This window comes from Vicugna pacos, chromosome 24, assembly GCF_048564905.1.
Source record: "Vicugna pacos chromosome 24, VicPac4, whole genome shotgun sequence".
Lineage (NCBI taxonomy): Eukaryota > Metazoa > Chordata > Mammalia > Artiodactyla > Camelidae > Vicugna > Vicugna pacos.
This window is the reverse complement of record NC_133010.1, coordinates 3,564,669-3,582,574: the sequence shown is the minus strand read 5'-3', so window position 1 is coordinate 3,582,574 and position 17,906 is coordinate 3,564,669. Positions and strand designations below refer to the sequence as shown.

General features: G+C 37.4%; 1 pseudogene; it reads left to right on the top strand.

The window, feature by feature from the left end:
* The first annotated feature begins 612 nt into the window (after positions 1–612).
* On the top strand, positions 613–1,106 carry LOC140688915 (small ribosomal subunit protein uS15-like; annotated as a pseudogene).
* The last annotated feature ends 16,800 nt before the right edge of the window (positions 1,107–17,906 follow it).

Below are 17,906 nucleotides of genomic sequence, written 5' to 3'. Positions count from 1 at the left end.
GGGTATTTGTCACCAGTAGTCCTTCCCTTGCAAGAAATGTTAAAAGAATCTCTTCAGAGAGAAGAATATATAGGCCATAAATATAAAACTATAGAACATATAGATCAAAACTCAGATCTATATTTTACTAAAGAAGATTATTAGAGAATAAACTACTAAGGTAAAATAAAATCTTATATTTGTGTTATTCTTAATTGATCTAATAGATAACTGCTTGTTAAAAAATAACAATAGCGATAATGTATTGGCTGATTATAGCTTATGAATCAGTGAGATTAGTAGCAATATTAGAAGGGACTAGAGGGAAAAATTGAAAATATTCTGTTATAAGGTACTTGTCCTACCTATGAAGCAGTAAAATAAACAGACTTAAAATAGACTTTCCAAGTTAGTTGTAAATGTATACTGCAAACCCTAGGGCAAAACATTTTTAAAAATTTTAAAGAGGTGTAATTACTGTGTTAAGAGAAAATTGAATAATATAAAATGCTCAATTAAAAACAGAAGGCAAGATGTGAGGAAGCAGGGACGTGTGGGGTCACTTCCTGTGTGCAGAGTTGCTTCCTGCACTCCCACCCTTGCTCTCTGTTCGGCTGCCTGATGGCTGCCCTCATGGGTCTCATACACACTCCTGGGAAAGGCCTGTCCCAGTTGCCTCTGCCCTACCACCACAGCATCCCCACCTGGCTGAAGCTGACTTCTGATGACATGAAGGGGCAGGTATACAGACTGGCCAAGAAGAGCCTGGCTCATTGTGGTCCCTAGAGACTCACATGGCGTTGCATGAGTTTGTTTTGTAACAGGCAATAAAATCTTGAGAATTCTTAAGTCCAAAGGACTTCCTCTTGATCCTCCTAAAGATCTTTATCATTTAATTAAGAAAGCTGTTGCAGTTTAAAAGCATCTTCAGTGGAACAGAAAGGATAAAGATGCTAAGTTCCATCTGATCCTGATTGAGAGTTGCATTCACTGGTTGTCTCAATACTATAAGACCAAATCCGTCCTCCCTTCTCCGTCCCAGCTAGGCCTACTAGTCATCCACAGCATCTGCCCTCGTTGCACAAATTTGTCTATGTACTCAAGCAATAAAATTATTGTTTAACTAGGAAAAGAAAACAGAAGGCAGAAAAAGAGGCCAAGATAAGAAAAAAGGAATGAATACAATGACTAGAAGACAGTTGCAAATATGGAGGATATTAATCCAATTATTCCAGTAATCATTTTAAATGTGAATGGTCTAAACATACCAATTAAAAGACAGAGACTGAGAGGGTGGATTAAAACTCACATGTTGTCTATCTATAAGAAGCCCACTTTAAAGACACAAACAGATTAAAAGTAAAAGGATAGAGAAAGATATACCATAGTAACATTAATCTAAAGTAGTTGTATTAAAAGCTGTCTTCAGAACAAGGAAAATTATCATGGTAGTACCAATTAATTATTATTCTACTACCATGATAATATCTTTCTCTATCCTTTTACTTTTAATCTGTATGTGTCTTTAAATAATATTAATTATAATATTATTGACATAATATCAATAATATCAAGGAAAATTATTCATGGTAAAGGGGTCAATTCTCCAAGAAAACACAACAATTCTGACTGTGTTTGTTCCTAACAACAGAGCATCTTAATATATGTGAGGCAAAAACTGATAGAATGCAAGAAGTAGATGAAGCCACTATTATAGTTGGAGATATGAATACCCCTCTATTAGTAACTGACAGATCCAATAGGCAGAAAATCAGTAAGAACATAGTTGAACTGAACCACATCATAAATCAACTAGACTTAACTGACATTTATAGAACACTTTATCCAACAACAGCAGAATACACATTCTTCTCAAGCTTACATGGGACATTTACCAAGATAGACCACATTCAGGGCCATAAAACACACATTAACAAATTTAAAAGAATAGAAATCATACAAAGTATTCCCTCAAACCACAATGGAATTAAGCTAGAAATCAATAATAGAAAGTTAGGTGAAAATACCAAAATATTTGGAAATTAAACATCTCTAAGTAATACATTGGTTAAAGAATAGATCTCAAAAATGTTTTAAACATTTTATACAAAATGAAAATACAACTTATTAAAATCTTTGGGATGCAGTGAAAGCAATGCTAAGAGGGAAATTTATAGTATTAAATTCACATATTAGAAACTGAGAAATTTTAAAAATAATAATCTAAGCCTTCAATTTAGAACACAGAGAAAGAAAAACAATATAAACCTAAAGCAAGCAGACAAATACATGTATATATATTTAGTACAGGTGTATATATTATATGTATCTATATATATTATATAGATAGATATGGATATAGATTTTAGAGAAGAAATCAATGAAATTGAAGACAAGAAAACAATGGAGAAATCAGTGAAACCAAAAGCTGGTTCATTTATAAGATCAATATTTGCCCTTGGAATTTTTCTTCTTTAAACTGTTCTGTCTCTTTACCAAATGATAATTTACATACCATAAACTTACCCATTGTAAGTGTACAGTTACATCAGCATTGTCCAATAGAATTTTGTGCATAGTAGAAATGTTCTATAATATACAAAGTCCAATCAGGAGCACCAGTCACACATGGCTGTTGAGTACCCAAAATGTGGCTAGTGTAACCTAGAAAATATGTTTTTTTATTTTGTGTATTTTTTATCAGAAGTCATAAAATTTTGGATAATTTTGTTGACTACTTTTTTCCTTTTGATTCTTAACTGACATCAGGGAGAAAAGAAAATGAGAACTTTGCTTAAGAATGGAATTCAGATGGAAAGAGAGGAAATTTGGAGTACAGAGCATATCCTGGGAAAGGTAATAGAAGGGACATCAGGAGCACAATGGACACAACCAAACCCACCTTTCCAGGGTCAGATCAAGAAAGGGGAAGGTCCTTTGGGCCAAATCGCTCCTAGCCAGGGTGCTTTTGGTAAATGTTCAGGCTTTAAGGGACAGAATGTCCAATATTTCATATTTTTTTCCCTCTTTCTATTCCCTTCTGAGATGGTGAACTGGCTTGCAGAGGAGGAGTATCACTTACATGACTGTATGGCAGTGGAGTCATTACTGGGATCCATACAATGTCCTCTGGCTCCCCAGTGGTCTTGGTTATAAAATGACTGAATCAGACACTTTCCTGAACTGGAGATGACTGAGGGAGAGCTAGTTCTGTCTGACTATTGTGGTGGATATGCTGGAATCCATAACTGGAGCCCCAGCACTGCAACTATGTCTTCTCGGTCCTAATGTTCCCCACTTACTGGATCTCTCTTTATTCTATCCCCCATTCTTCTCAGTCCACTGAAGCTCCCAGCCCCTAGCCCTCTCCTCCTCCTCCCAACATGCTGGCACTGATATTCTCTAGGCTTCTTCACCTAGGCAGCAAGCTTTGGGTAGAAGTATGCTTTGCACTATGGAAGAAATGGTATGATCTGAGTCCTTCAGGTTAGTCACTGATGTGTAAAGTGATTTAGAAAGTCTTTTTTTCTTCTCATGACACCAGGCTTTCACCACATTTTTTTTTTTTTGCTGGGGGAAAAGTAGCTGAGTAATGACTTTTTTTAATTCTTTAAGTGGGTATCTATTCTTCTCTTGAAGCTCTAAAACCTACTGCTACAATGGGTGGAAAGTCCCATGGCAGCAAGATTTAGAGAACATAGAAATACATATGTCACTATCTTAAAAATGTATCTATATCTCCTGTGCTATGCTCTCTCTTCCCCCAAATGCTCCATAAAAGAAAGGCCTTGTGTACCTTTTTGCTTCTGCCCCCTAGCTCCTAGAATAGTGTGTGGCACATAAGAAGGGTTTATGTGTTTCCTGGGTGAATGGGTGAATGGATGGGGTACAACTGCATCCTGCACTAGTTCAGAGTGACTAAATTTAGGAAGATAATTATGCTGCTAATAAAAAAACCTAAGCAGAAATGAGTTTCAAACCACTTAATTGTTATGTTTGTTCATGCCACTGTTTCCTCTCAGTCCACAATTAACTGCTTCATCTAGTTATTGGTCAATGTTATATAAGGCTAGTGGTAATACAAATAATTCTTCAGTCTCTGCCCTCACCAAAGGGAACTGCTGCACAGGTAACTCAAAGTATCAGATAAATGTCTACCTGATATGCTTACATTTTAGGTTGAGGAATTTCTGTCCCTAAGGCTAATCTTAACCAATCAGATTGGTTTTGCAGATTACATGTTTTCGTGAATACAGCTGCTGCCTGAAGAAAAATTTCCCTCTTCTGAGTTGCTATGAGTATTTCAGAATTTTTTGATTCTGAAAGTAACATGAACTTATCGCAGAAAATTTGGAAATTGGCAAGAGCTTTGGCTGGTTTTTCTGCGTGGGTTGTGGATGTATGCATATTTGAAGAAGCAAATTTTTCTGTATAAGGAAAGGAGAGAAGTTTGGAGACCTAGGGTGGGGAAAATCTGGAATCAAGGAAGCCAGAAACCAGCCTGTCTAGGTACAAGCCTGTCTAGGTGCTCCCGAGGGAAGGGCAACAAAAAGAAAACCTTCTTTGGCTTGTAGCTGGAGAGAAGGGAGAGATAAGGCATATATTAGTCAGGGTGCTCCAGAAAATAAGAACCAATATATATTTAGAGAGAGACTTATTTATTAGGAGGAATTGCCTCACACAGTTTTGGAGGCTGAGAAGTCCTCTTCACCATCTGCTAACTGGAGACCCAGGAAAGCTAGTGATGTAGTTCTAGTCCAAGTAAAAAGGCCTGAGAACCAGGAGCACTGATGGCATATGTAGTACAAATTCGAAGGCCTGAGAACCAGGAAGCCAATGGAGTAAGTTCCAGTCCCAGGGCAGGAGAGTAACGATGTCCAGCTCAAGTTGTCAGGCAGAGACAGCAAATTCTCCCTTACTTCACCTTTCTGTTCTACTCGGACCCTCAACAAAGTATGTAATTGGGGAGGGCAATCTGCTTTATAGAGTCTAGGGATTTGAATGCTAATCTTTTCTGGAAACTCCCTCACAGACATGCCTAGAAATAATGTTAACAGAATATCTGGGCATCCCATGGCTCAGTCAGGTTGACACATAAAATTAGCCATCACAAGTCACACCTAAGGGGAATATATAAAGTGCTGCACAATATAAAACTCTCCTCTGTCTTTCTTATACAACCTTTAGTTAGAATCAACACTTGGTACTAATAGAATCCTCCTGGGGAACAAAACAGATATTGAGTCCTATTTAGTGATAGGTTCAAGGCTAAGACAGACCCATGTTAGCCATAGGGACTAACATAGAAAAACCTGAAAAGAAGAAAACGTGAATGCTCTGAAATTCCACTTCATAGCAGTGACCTTTGTTGACCTTGTTGTATGTTTCTTTCCTTCTTTTACATATGTATTTATGTATATTTGCATGTGAGTACGTATGTAATAAAATTAGGGCTGCATTGTATAAATAGTTCTCTATTCTTCATTTTTTTTACCTTTCATTAAATCATGGCTATTAAATATTCTTCAAAAGCACGATATTTAGTGGCTGCATAATAGTTCATCAATACAGATATATCAAAGTTATTTAATTATCTATTACAGGTATTTATCAGTTTCTAACTTTTTATTACTACAAGAACTCTAGCATGAATATCTTTTAATGTAAATCTATACGAGCATCTATAATTCTTTCCTTAGGATAGAGTTTAGGCAGTCAAAGGGCATGAAATTTTTATTACTTAAAAATTTTTCTTTATAGTGTAGTTGATTTATAATGTTAGTTTCAAGTGTACATCAAAGTGTTTCTGTTATACATATACATACATATATATTTTTTCTTTTCAGATTATTTTCTGTTGTATGTTATTACAAGAAATTGAATGTAGTTCCCTGTGCAATACAGTAGGTCCTTGTTGGGGCATGAAATTTTTTGACTCTTGATCCATACTATTTTGCCAAAACACCTTTCAGAGTGGTTTTTATACTCTTACTAGCATGGTAACAAAAAGATTATTTTCACCTGTTTTTGTATTTTGTATGAATGGAATCACAAGGTGTGAACTCTTTTGTGTCTGGCTTCTTTCCCACAATACATGTTGGTGAGATTCACTCCTGTTGTTGCTTATAGTTATAGATTGTTTCTTCTCCTTGCTGTTATTAGAGTTCCATTGTGTGACTATACCATAGTTTATCCATTGATGAGCATTTTGGGCATTTTCTCATGTGTTATTATTGTGAATAGTGCTGCTATGACATGTCTTTTGGAAAATGCATGTCCACTTTTCTGTAGATAGTTACCTAGGAGTAGAATTGCTGAGTATACATATATTTAGCTTTAATGGATATTGTTAAATTTTTTTCCAAAGTGGTCATAATTAATTTATATCCCATCAGGTATGAGAGTTACAGTTGCTTCATATCCTTGCCAATATTTAGCATTGTTAGTCTTTTTAATTGTAGCCATTCTGGTGGATCTATAGCAGTATCTCATTGTGGTTTTTATTTGAATTTTCTTAGTGACTAATAGTGAGGGCCTTTTATATGTTTATTAACCATGTAGATATGTTCTTTTGAGAAGTGTCTGTTCAAATTTTTGCTCTGTTTTCCACTAGGTTGTATAATATATATGCATGCAAATATCCTTTCCCACTCTGTGGGTTCTCTTTTTACTCTCTCAATGGTATCTTTCGATGGGCAGTTTTTAATTTTAATATGGTCAACTTATCAATACTTTTCTTCAATGGTCAATGCTTTTTGTGACAGCTTAAATAATTTGTGCCCATTTCAAGATCATGAAGATGTTCTATGTTTTCCTCTGAAAGTTTTATTTTTTTCTCTTTCATATTTAGATCTGTAATCCATTTGGAATTGATTTTTGTGTATGGTGTGAAGTAAGGTTCAGAAACATTTTATTCCATATATATAGTCAATTCACCCAGCACCATTTCATGGAAAGACCGTCTTTTACCCTCTGCCTTACATTATGTATCGTCTTTGTCATAAATCATGTGACCATGCATATGTGGTTCTATTTCTCCATTCTGTTCCATCAGTTGATTGGTTTGTGTATTCTTGAGACAATATCACAATGTCTTAATTATGAGAGTATCTGATAGTTTAACGTCTTCAGCTTGTTTTCAAGATTGCCTTGTTTGCCTACTTTCATAATGTGATATTAGGGAATTTTCTTTATTGCTATGCAAGAATTCCTTACTAGTGAAGCATTTTAATACTTCCCTGTTATATATATTATTAAGATCTTCCCATTTGTCATTTGACTTTTGATATTATTCATAGCATCTCTTGTCATAAAGGAATATTAAATTCTTACAAACTGAAGTCTATTGTTGTTCTGTCATTCCCCCGACACTATTTTTATGCTTACAAAGTTTTTCCCCAATCCCCATGAAGTTCAAATGTAATGTTTATAATTTAAAAGATGGAGCATGTGTGACTACATGAAAATAAGTATCTTCTATAAAATAATCCGTAGTTCCCTTTACTTTCTAGAGTAGGAAGATGAGGCTCAGAGAGGACAAGGGAGGATCTTAAAATTCGGAAAATGAGAATTCTGAGAAAGCATAGCCTACTCCCCTGAATCCCATCCTCATGGGTCAGTTACTCTGTTAAAAAAAAAAAAAAAAAAGGTCCCTCCTACTCATCTGATCTCTCTGCGTTATTGACCCATTCAACAGAGAAGATTGCTGTATTAGTGTAAAGAGGACTTAGAGGGTCTGAGCTCCAAGGGCTGGAGCTGAAGCTGTTGGCCAGCCAGGATCACCCTGCTCCAGAAGTGATCAGCACTTGTAACCAAAAGCCTGCTGGGCAGGGCCATAGCCCTGTTTTTACAAGGACTGTGGCTCAGCCCTGTGGCTCGCAAGAGGCAGTCTGGGAGCTACTGGCCAAATCAATGAAGTTTGTAAATATGCCTGACTAACGTACCAATGGCAGCTTAGCTCACAGATTTCCCTGTGTTTATTATCTCTTCTGGAAGCATAAGGTAAAGAAGGTAGTTTGGTTATTTGTTTTCTTTTTGACAAAACCAAACCCTTGTAGCGATTATTAGGAGGCAGAGTAGAAGTCCAGCTAATGAGGCAGAAATATGGTTTTCATTCTAGCTTTATTTTGATCCTGTGCTCATTTTTATCCTCTGTAGGAGAAAAAGGGGGAAACCATTAAACCCCTTGTTGGCGCTGTGTGTGTTGTACTTAGTCCGTGGCCAAAGAGAGTTTTATGAGAAAGTTTGCTGTGTGCCAGTGAAGCATTTTCTCTTTCATTGTTTTAAAAACAAAAACAAAAACAAATACATTAACTAAAACAAAATCTCTCATCTCCTCCCGAAAGAAAGAAAGAAAGAAAGAAAGAAGAGAAAGAAAGAAAGAAAGAAAGAAAGAAAGAAAAGAAAGAAAGAAAGAAAGAAAGAAAGAAAGAAGAGAAAGAAGGAAAGAAAGAAAGAAAGAAAGAAAGAAAGAAAGAAAGAAAGAAAGAAAGAAAAGAAAGAAAGAAAGAAAGAAAGAAAGAAAGAAAAGAAAAGCCAAGCCCACAGAGTCATAGAGCTGCTTGCTTTACTATAAAAGTTTTCATAATTTAGTCCTTCCCAAAAATTAATGCATATGGCTGACTGCAGTTATGAAACATTGAAAACCTTGGCTTTTCAGCCACTTAGTGTCCATATCAGATATCCTTGGAGGAAAGCCAAAAGGGATGAAATCTTCTGAAAGACTAAAAGATGATTATCTCCTTTGGCTCTACTGTTTGACTCTAAATCTCTAGCTTTTGAAAAAGCTTGAGCAAACCAGTTTAGATGGTGACATATTTTTTTCCTTCTTAAAATTATGTTAAATTATGTTCATATATTCACCTACAATCTCATACTGGAGATTAACTGCCATAAGCTGCAGCCTTTCTAGACTTTTAACAGAGCAGAGGGAGCTCTGCTGCCCTTAGGTGAGTCCCCTGTCTAGCATCTAAAACCTCAAAGTTCATACCAGAGTTTCACCTATTAAGAAGGTTTTCCTGGGACAAAAGGCAATTACTCGTAAAGACTGATACTAATTGTTACCTCAGCATGAATGCCTTCTCTCCAGGGCTAGCTTTGACAGGAAGAAGTTACATGCTCTGCTGGGAGCCAGTCTCCACTGAGGGAGACTGAGGAGGGAGACAGAGGAACAGGGAGAAGGTACAGAACTTGTGAAGCAACCAGAAAATAGGCACTGCAGTCTAGTGCACACTCCTTCAAAAACACACCTTGGTTTTATGCTTCCTTTCTTTTTTCCAGCAAGATAAGTGAATTTTTTCTTAGTAAGGATAGAGTTGGAGTAAGGATTAAAAAATATTTTGAAAAGGGGAATGGCCAGGGAAATAGGAGACAAGGAGGCATCTCCTGGCAGAAAACACACACTCTGGGTCTGTCAAGACTGAGGAGTCATCTTAAGCTGGCTCTGCAGAGGGAGCCAAAGGCTTTCAGAGACTGGGTTAAGACCTCACCCTGACCCAGTTGCTCGGTTGCTCACCTCTTCCTGGGCTTTGTGCAGCAAGTCAAGTGTTTGGACCTAGTCTGTCTTGTGATCTAGGCAAAGACAGAACCCATCCCACTTCTACCAATGTGAGAGAAGTTTTCATTCATCTCTGACTCACTCTCAACTTCCATGAAACAATTGATCTTCCGTAAGAAACAACTGATTTCTAATTAGATCTTTCAGGGAAAACTATAAGAATATCTACAAAGTAGGATAAAAGTGTTCAGTTAATTATATCCTAAATAAGAGAAATATGCACTTGGTCTTCTGAAACCAAATAAATATTAATTAACTCAGAAACTTTACAAGATTCTCTTTTTAGAACGCTGAAGTAATGATTTTTTAAAAGCTGAATTATGGACACAGAGTCATACAGCTTTACATGTAGGTTCAGAAACTCTTTGAGCCTATATAAAATACCTAGAAGAACACAATGCTTTGTGCATAGTAGGTATTCACTCAGCATTAATCGATTAATCACATCTGTTACTCCATTCCCTTTCACTCTGCTGTGTGTTTTGAAGTTACACAAGATTATTACCAAGAATTCAGTTACACTCTCAGCTTTCCCAGAGACACAAATTCCCACAAGAGTCAAATCAAACTGGAGAGGAATAGAGAGGAGTACATGAACCTCTGGTGTTTTTGGTTTTTGATCTTTATTATTTTGTGACCACTGCCTGATTTCCTTGGTGACAAAGCCTGATTTATTCAAGGGCTTGGAACTATGTCCCCTTTTTAAAGAAATGGGGATGAAATAAATTCACTCTTTTTAAAAAGACTAAAATTCCTAAAGCACTTACTTGTTCTAAAGAAGCAAAATTAAAGCTAAGGCTCAAATAACTTTTTGAAGAATCAAGATTCTTTGAAGAGTAAATCCAATTCTGAGCCCCACTAAGTTAGCAAAGAAAACCTCTTCTCCCTCTGCGTTCTCTGGATACACCCCTCTGTCCCCTGCCTTGATCCAGTATTGCAAGGAAAAGGCTGACATTGGGATAGGAGACTAGAGAGAATGGAGAAAATAGAAAGTGGACAGACTAGTGCATAACTTTGTATACCTGAACATCATGGGGTAGTATGTGGCTTTTTATTTCTGGGAATTTGATCTCAGAACTCATTGGAGACCCCTATCCTCAACACCCTCATCTTGGGATTGGGAGGGAAGTTTCTTCACTTCCAAGTAGATCCCTAGCAACTTGTCCTGAGAAGTTTGGTAAAGCACAACTCCTTTCTTGACTGTAAAGAACTGATCGTAAATGTTAATATCGTGATACAAAGTAGAGTTGTTTAGACCACATTTCAAGAAAGCTGAAGTAGGATTCCATCTCAATTTAGGCTATGGGTCACCAAACTTGTTCTGGAGAGGACCAGTCCATCTCCACTAATGAACTCTACTTTTGTAGCATGAAAACAGCCATAGACATTACATAAATAAATAGGCATGGCCATGTCCCAGTAAAACTTTATTTACAAAGATTATAAAGATGCAAGATGTGGTTTGGCCTATAGGTCATAGTATGCTGACCCTTGATATAGGCTATAGTAATAATGATAAATGGAATAATAATAAATAAAATAAGAATGAGTGCCTACCTCATTTTCTTATCACAAAGACTCCCATGAGGTAAATAATCTCATCTAAGGATGATATTGAAAATAATTAACAACTGATATGGCCAACCAATCAGAACACACAAAACACTGGTGTATTTTGGTTGAAAATTCACCTGTTCTGATCACCCTCATGTTGCAGATTTGGGAACCGGGGCTTAGAATAGGGTAGTGAATTGTCCTAGATTATACAAACAGTACATATAGTAAAGCTAGGATTTTCGTACATATGATCTGACTCCAGAGCCCATATTCAATATATGCCTCTATAGACCAGAGGGACTTTGTGAAACTGAAAGTTGCAGGCTAGTTCCAATTGCTGAGTCACAAGCGTGTCTGGGCAAAGGCAATCCTTTCATACCACTTCCAAAAATATTCAAAACACAGGTGAGCATAGTTGTTTTGAAATATTTCAGGATGTTAATTGTTACATTAAAAATAATTTAAATCAAAAGAAAATGGAAATTCCTTTGGCTTCCCTCAAACTTGAAACTTTCCCTTTTTCTATTCCTATGGCTTATTCCCACACTTCCTCCTTTGCTCAGGTCTCTACTCAAATGTTCTTTATTGTGAGGCCTTCCTGACTGCCAGTAACTCATAAAATAACAGCACCTGCCCTGCATTTCTTATCTCTCTTGTCTTGCTTTATTTTTCTCCACAGCATTTAACACCATCTTACATACTACAGGTTGAATGTTTTTATTTTTTATCTCCTCCAGTTAGAATATGAGCTCCACAAAGTTAGGGGCTTTGTCTTGTTGGCTACTATATCCTTAGAATATTATCCTAGAATAGCACTTGTTGAATGACTAAAGGAATACTGTTTGCTGTAGAAAGGCTAAAAGCATGGTACAACAATAAAAGCATTGGATTTAGAACCAGAGATGGGTTGGAGTCCCAGCATTGCCACTTACTTGTTGTATGATCTTGAACAAGTTAACCACTTGTAACCTTACAGGCTACAGGAAGAGCAAAGGCCTTGAGATGGGAGCATGCTAGTCAAGGCATGGTGGCCAGGGTGACTGCAGCACAGAGAGATGACAGAACATGGTAAGAGATGAGATAGATGAAGGTTGAGGGGCAGACTGTATAGGCTTTGTGAGATATTTTAAGGACTTTGGGTTTTGTTCTAAATGAGCAGAGAAGTCAATCAGAGCATAGGACACAGAGGAATAACATTATCTGTTTTAAGTTTTACAAAGACTGCTTAAGGGCAAGGATAGAGGCAGATAGACCAATTAGGAGGCCACCACAGTAATCCAGGTGGGAGATAATGGTAACTTGGGCCAGATTAGTAGTAGTGGAGGTGATGAAAAATCATCAGAAACTGAATATGTTTTGAAGACACAGACAGCAGGATTTGCTAGTGGTTAGGGTAGGGAATGTGAGAGGAAGAGAAGCATCAACAATGACTCCAAGGATTGTGGGAGGAGCAAGTATAGGGCAGGGGAATCATAAATTTGCTTTTGGTCCAGTTAAGTTTGAGAAACCTATTTGACATCCAAGGAGAGATGTCAAGCTGTTAGTGGAATAGACAATTCTAACATTCATGGGAAAGGTATAGGCTAGAAATATAAATTTGAGCATTTTTACAAGGTAAGTCAGAAATTTCTGTCCTGGCTGCTAATAAGAATCACTTAAGGAGTTTTTTTTTAAATTGTTTTAATTGTGGTGAAGTGTACATAACATAAAATTCATCATCTTAACCATATTAAAAAAAAACAACCTAGACCCCAACCCAGACCAATAGAATGAGAATTTCTTGGGGTAGGGACTGGGTACCAAGTTTTTAACAGTTATACCAAGTGTTTAGACTTGGGAAAATGAGGTAAAACCATAAAGGAAATAGAAAAGGAACAGTCTCTGAAATAGGAGGAAGCCAGACAAGTGACACATCCTCAAAGTCAATTACAAAAAGTATTTCAAGAAGATGGTAAAGGTAAACTGTGCCAGGTACTACTGATGGGTCAAGTAGTGTGAGGAGTGAAGAAAAATCATCAAACTTAACAAGACGTAGCTTCCTTTACAACTCCTCTTGGAGATTAATTAAAGAGAGATTTTATATTGATAGGAACCATCATATCGTATTTATTTATATTAAAAAATAATATCTGGTAGTTTAAAATAGCACCTTTTGACATCAAAGCCCATTAGACATTTTCAATCCTTTTATGTCTTGCTCATGCTTCACCCATGACTTAATAACCACAACAGGGTCAGTTGGTGATTTGGTCCCAGCCTGAGTCTCCTGCAGAACATAGACCTGCATATTCTTCTCTGAGCTAGAATGAAAAAGGAATCTTTCAACTTGATTACCAAGGAGATGGGATAATAAACTCACCCAGCCACTCCTAGGAGCCAAGCCAAAGCAAGGCAGAAGACGACTATGTATAAATAGGAGAAACCAAGCAGTCACTAAGAAAACAGAGTACTTCCTCTTTTTTTATTTGTGAAAATGCCCTCATCTCCTCCCTCAACAACACCACACAAATACTCAACTTATATAATGCTTTAAAGGTTAACCAAATTGAGCTATGCCAGACCGTGAAACAAAAAGAATTCAAAGACTTGAGCTGTCCATTGAGAAATATCTGCTGCTCAGGTTCAAGTCCATGTCTTCCAGATGTTTCCTCCTGTCCTCAGAGTCACTTCCTTCTTGCTGACCCTGAATCTGCCCTCAATTTATTCATGAATCTGGTTGGAGGCATCCACTGCTTACCAAGAGCCTTTCTGCAACCCATGCTGAGGAGCTAATGTTTTTTCCCACCTTACTTCCATTCCCAAGGGATAGAAGCTATGATGAGGAGCAAGGATGAAATCAAAAATACATGTACAACATAATGCAGGGACCATATAAGGAGGTAATGTCAAAATCCTCATCCTCCTTGTTATTCACTCACTTCTTCCTCTTTACCTCATCTGGATGCTGTATCTCAAGCAGGCACCTGGGGTGCCTTCTGCTCCTAGAATAGGATTTGGGAGGAGTTATATAGGCTTCTCTATAGAGCCAAAAGGTCTTCAGCAGCTTTTCTGTCCCACCCAGTTCATCAGAACAGGAGGCAAGATTGGGACCTCAAGGCTGAAATCCTAGTGGATAGTAAAGATGGGAATTTTCCTAGAGCAGGTATTCTCAATCTGGGGACTATCTCTGTGGCATGGAGTAAATGTGTCCCTCCAAAATGCATATGTTTCAGCCCTAATCCCTAGTGTGATGGTATTTGGAGGTGGAGCATTGGGAGGTAATTTGAATTAGATTAGGTCCTGAGAGTGGAACCCTCAAGGTGAGATTAGTCACTTTATAAGAAGAGACACAAGAGAGCTTTCTTCTCCCAATGTGACACAGAAAGATGGTGTCCATCTGCAAAATAGGAAGAAGGCCTTTATCAGACACCAAATCTGCCATACCTTGACCTTGAACTTCCCAGCCTTTAGAACTATGAGAAATAAATGTTTGTTGTTTAAGCCACCCAGTTTATGGTATTTTGTGACAGGAGCCTGATCTAAGACACTGGAGACCTTGGATGGTCCAAGGGACTCACACATCCTTAGAAATTGTAAGTAACATTTTTCAGAGAAGGGTGTATAACTCTTACCAGAGATTCAAAGGACTAAATCTGTGATACCCACCCTGCCAAAAGATTAAAGTTTACTGACTTAGAGTGACCTTGTGTTTTTATCCTGTGGGATTACAGGAAACTTCAGGACTGGGGATCCCAGTCTTGGCCTTTATTCCTACTTGAAGACATGACCAGTGCCTTGGAGTACTAACAAATATGATGAAATGAGAAAGATTCAAGAGAATACGCATGTTCTCCATCCAATATTGTTAATGTCTACCTGAGAAAGTTTGTTATCCACTATAAAATATAGAGTCCAATCTGGTTGCAATCATTACATACACTTGGGCTACTTTCCCTACAAGCTTTTAATAATAATCACCCTTAGACTCCAAAGAAGATAAGTCACTGAGCCTAACCTTATCCCTGCTTCCCTCTGCCCCAACTCCACTCCCATAGTAAAATATATTCCAAAGTCAAAAATAATTTTTAATGGTTAATTGTGATTAATAAAAATTTTCTAATCCACTGAGTCTATCCATAGAGCAGGTAATGCAACTTTGGAACAAGAGGTAGTCTGATTTTTTTGCATTGTATGGACCGTTTAGCAAAGTTTGGGGGACCAGTATGAGTATTATTGCAGCACAGAGGGAAAAGATTTTCAGAAAAGGAGATCAAGAAAAATATGACTCATCATGGGTGAACCTTGAAAACATTGTGCGAAGTGAAAGAAACCAAATACAAAAGGCCACATTATGTATGATTCTATTTACATGAAATGTAATTGGCAAATCCGTAGAAACAGATAGTAGATTAGTGGTTGTCAGGGGCTGAGGGAAGGGGTAATGGGGAGTGACTGCTAATGGGTATGGAGGTTCTTTTTGGGGTGAAAAAATGTTTTTGGAATTAGGTAGTGGTGATGGTTGTACAGCTTTGTGAATATACTAAAACCTCTGAGTTGTACACTTCAAAAGAGTGAATTTTATAGTATATGAACTATATCTCAATTTAAAAAAAGAAGAAAAGATGTGACTCAGTAAAGATTCATCACAATTATGACTAAATCACTTATTTGACAGTTAATTTGGGGCATAGTCTTGAGATATTTACTATCTGTATAGTTCTCTGCTGTTTAACCGCTCCCCTATGCCAATGGAAATTTTTTTATCAGTTTTTCTGTTTACAAAAACAATACATATGCACTATTTAAAATTCTGAAAATACAAGAGGACATAAAGAATAAAATAATTTGAAAAACCACCACCCAAAGAGGGTCACTGTTAACATTTTGGTGTATATTTTTTCACTTTATTTTTCTATGCACTCTTTTGCACTTCCTTGTATGTCACCACTCTTCATTCTGTATGAAGTATCCTTTTCCGTAAATCATTAGCGTTCTTACAGTAAGAATGCAAAAAGTGTAGAAAAAGTCAATGTTCAGTTTTTTACCTCTAAAATAAGATTTTTTTATCAGACATTAAGAGTTTTGAAAGCTGAACTTTGAAAACAGAGAAAAAGATTTTTTAATGATTTTATTTCTCATTCACACAAGAGAGAGAGCCAGTTTACTAAATCATAAGAGTTTTACTAAAAGCCAGGAGTGGAAAACTCTCAGAATGAGGGAAGTATGCTTGAGGGGGTGGGGGGTTAGGTATGGGGAGACTTTGGCTCAGAGGATTATGGGAAAAAAGAAGAAACTAAGGGAAGAGGAAGTAGACAGTCATACAGGTGTATTCTGAGCTCTACTCTCTGGACTGAATTCCTGGAGGGGAAAGCATGTTAGACAGATTGAGCGGTAAGTGAAAGGCAAAGGAGCCTTTGCCCTGCCCCGCAAAAGAAACCTAGGAGGAGACTGCAGCTCAGGGAGATCCCACACTAGTATGGGTCAGAGGTTGAGCAATAGCAGGACAACAGTGACTAGATAGATGAGGCAGAACGGCAATCTCAAACCCCTCTTGGCTCCACTGTGATGTAGAAGGGACCCCTCCAGGGGAATGCAAAAATTAGCCGAGCATTAGCTGAGGAGCAGCTAGTGTACCTCAACCAGATCAGCTGCCCTGCAGTGGAAACCAGACCCCACCCATTGCCATGAGGATGGGTGAGTATCCCATGCATAGATGCCATCTTGGCAAGGAAGAAGATAGGAGAGAACCAGCCTTGTTAGGGAATTGAGTTTGAATTAATGAGTATTTACCTGATAGCGTTTTACATCAAAATAGACTGTTAAACCACAAGAGACTATTTAATCTGGAGGAGGCTGAGATAACTTTAATTGGAAGGGTGGGAGTATGTGAGATTAGATTTGTTGAGAAAACTAAAGAAGCCACATGCCTCTCAGCAGATCTTATAAATATGCTTAGGAAAATGGAATCATTGAAAATGATAAAAATTTATAAATATGTTTAGTGTACATGCTTTTTATAACCTGATGTTTTTCACTTTAATATTAGGGGTTTTGGGGGTTTTTTTTGCTGTTGTTGTTTATTACATTTTCTTTCCCCCAGGGAGCTATAAATATCTTGAGGACATAATGTTATTTTCTATTTCTTTGTATCTACTTCAGTGCTGAGCACAGAGCAGACACTCCATGTCACTGCCACCTAAAACATTTCTAGTTCTCTCCCTACACACATGCAATTAAAAAAAAAAATCTTGAAGCAAACAGGTAGTTTGTAAGAAAGGGCCAGTGGGAAGAGCACTGAACGTCTACCTGAGTTCTTGTCCTGATATTCACTGACTTTAGGCACATCATTTCATCTCTTGCTCTCACCTTCTCTACTCTTAAACCCTAGGTGAGACATAATGCCTTCCCTGCCTTACATGCATGTGTGAGACTCAAATAAGGAAATGTGCATGAAATCCTTAGGAAGAAAACGCAAAATGTTTAATCCAAATCTAATTTTATTAGTGAGCCCGAATAGAACACCAAAGTGCCTGAGATAAGGCTTTCTTTCTTTGTAAACTTCCCTCTTCTCACAACCTTCCTCCAATTCCATTGCCACAGCAGCATCCTCCACCCCTGCTCAACCCCCAAGATTGTTCTCTGCCTGCCAGAGCCAGACTAAAGTCAATGATCTCCTGATAAATACCTGTTTTTAAAGAACAACTGAAAGATTTTTACTTAGGTGACTTGTGACTGTTTCCTGGACACAGATGGAAAAAGGTTATTTAGAGACAGGAAAACAATAAGGGCATTTTTTATTCTGACACTGATTAAAGATCATTAGTCCTTTTCACGT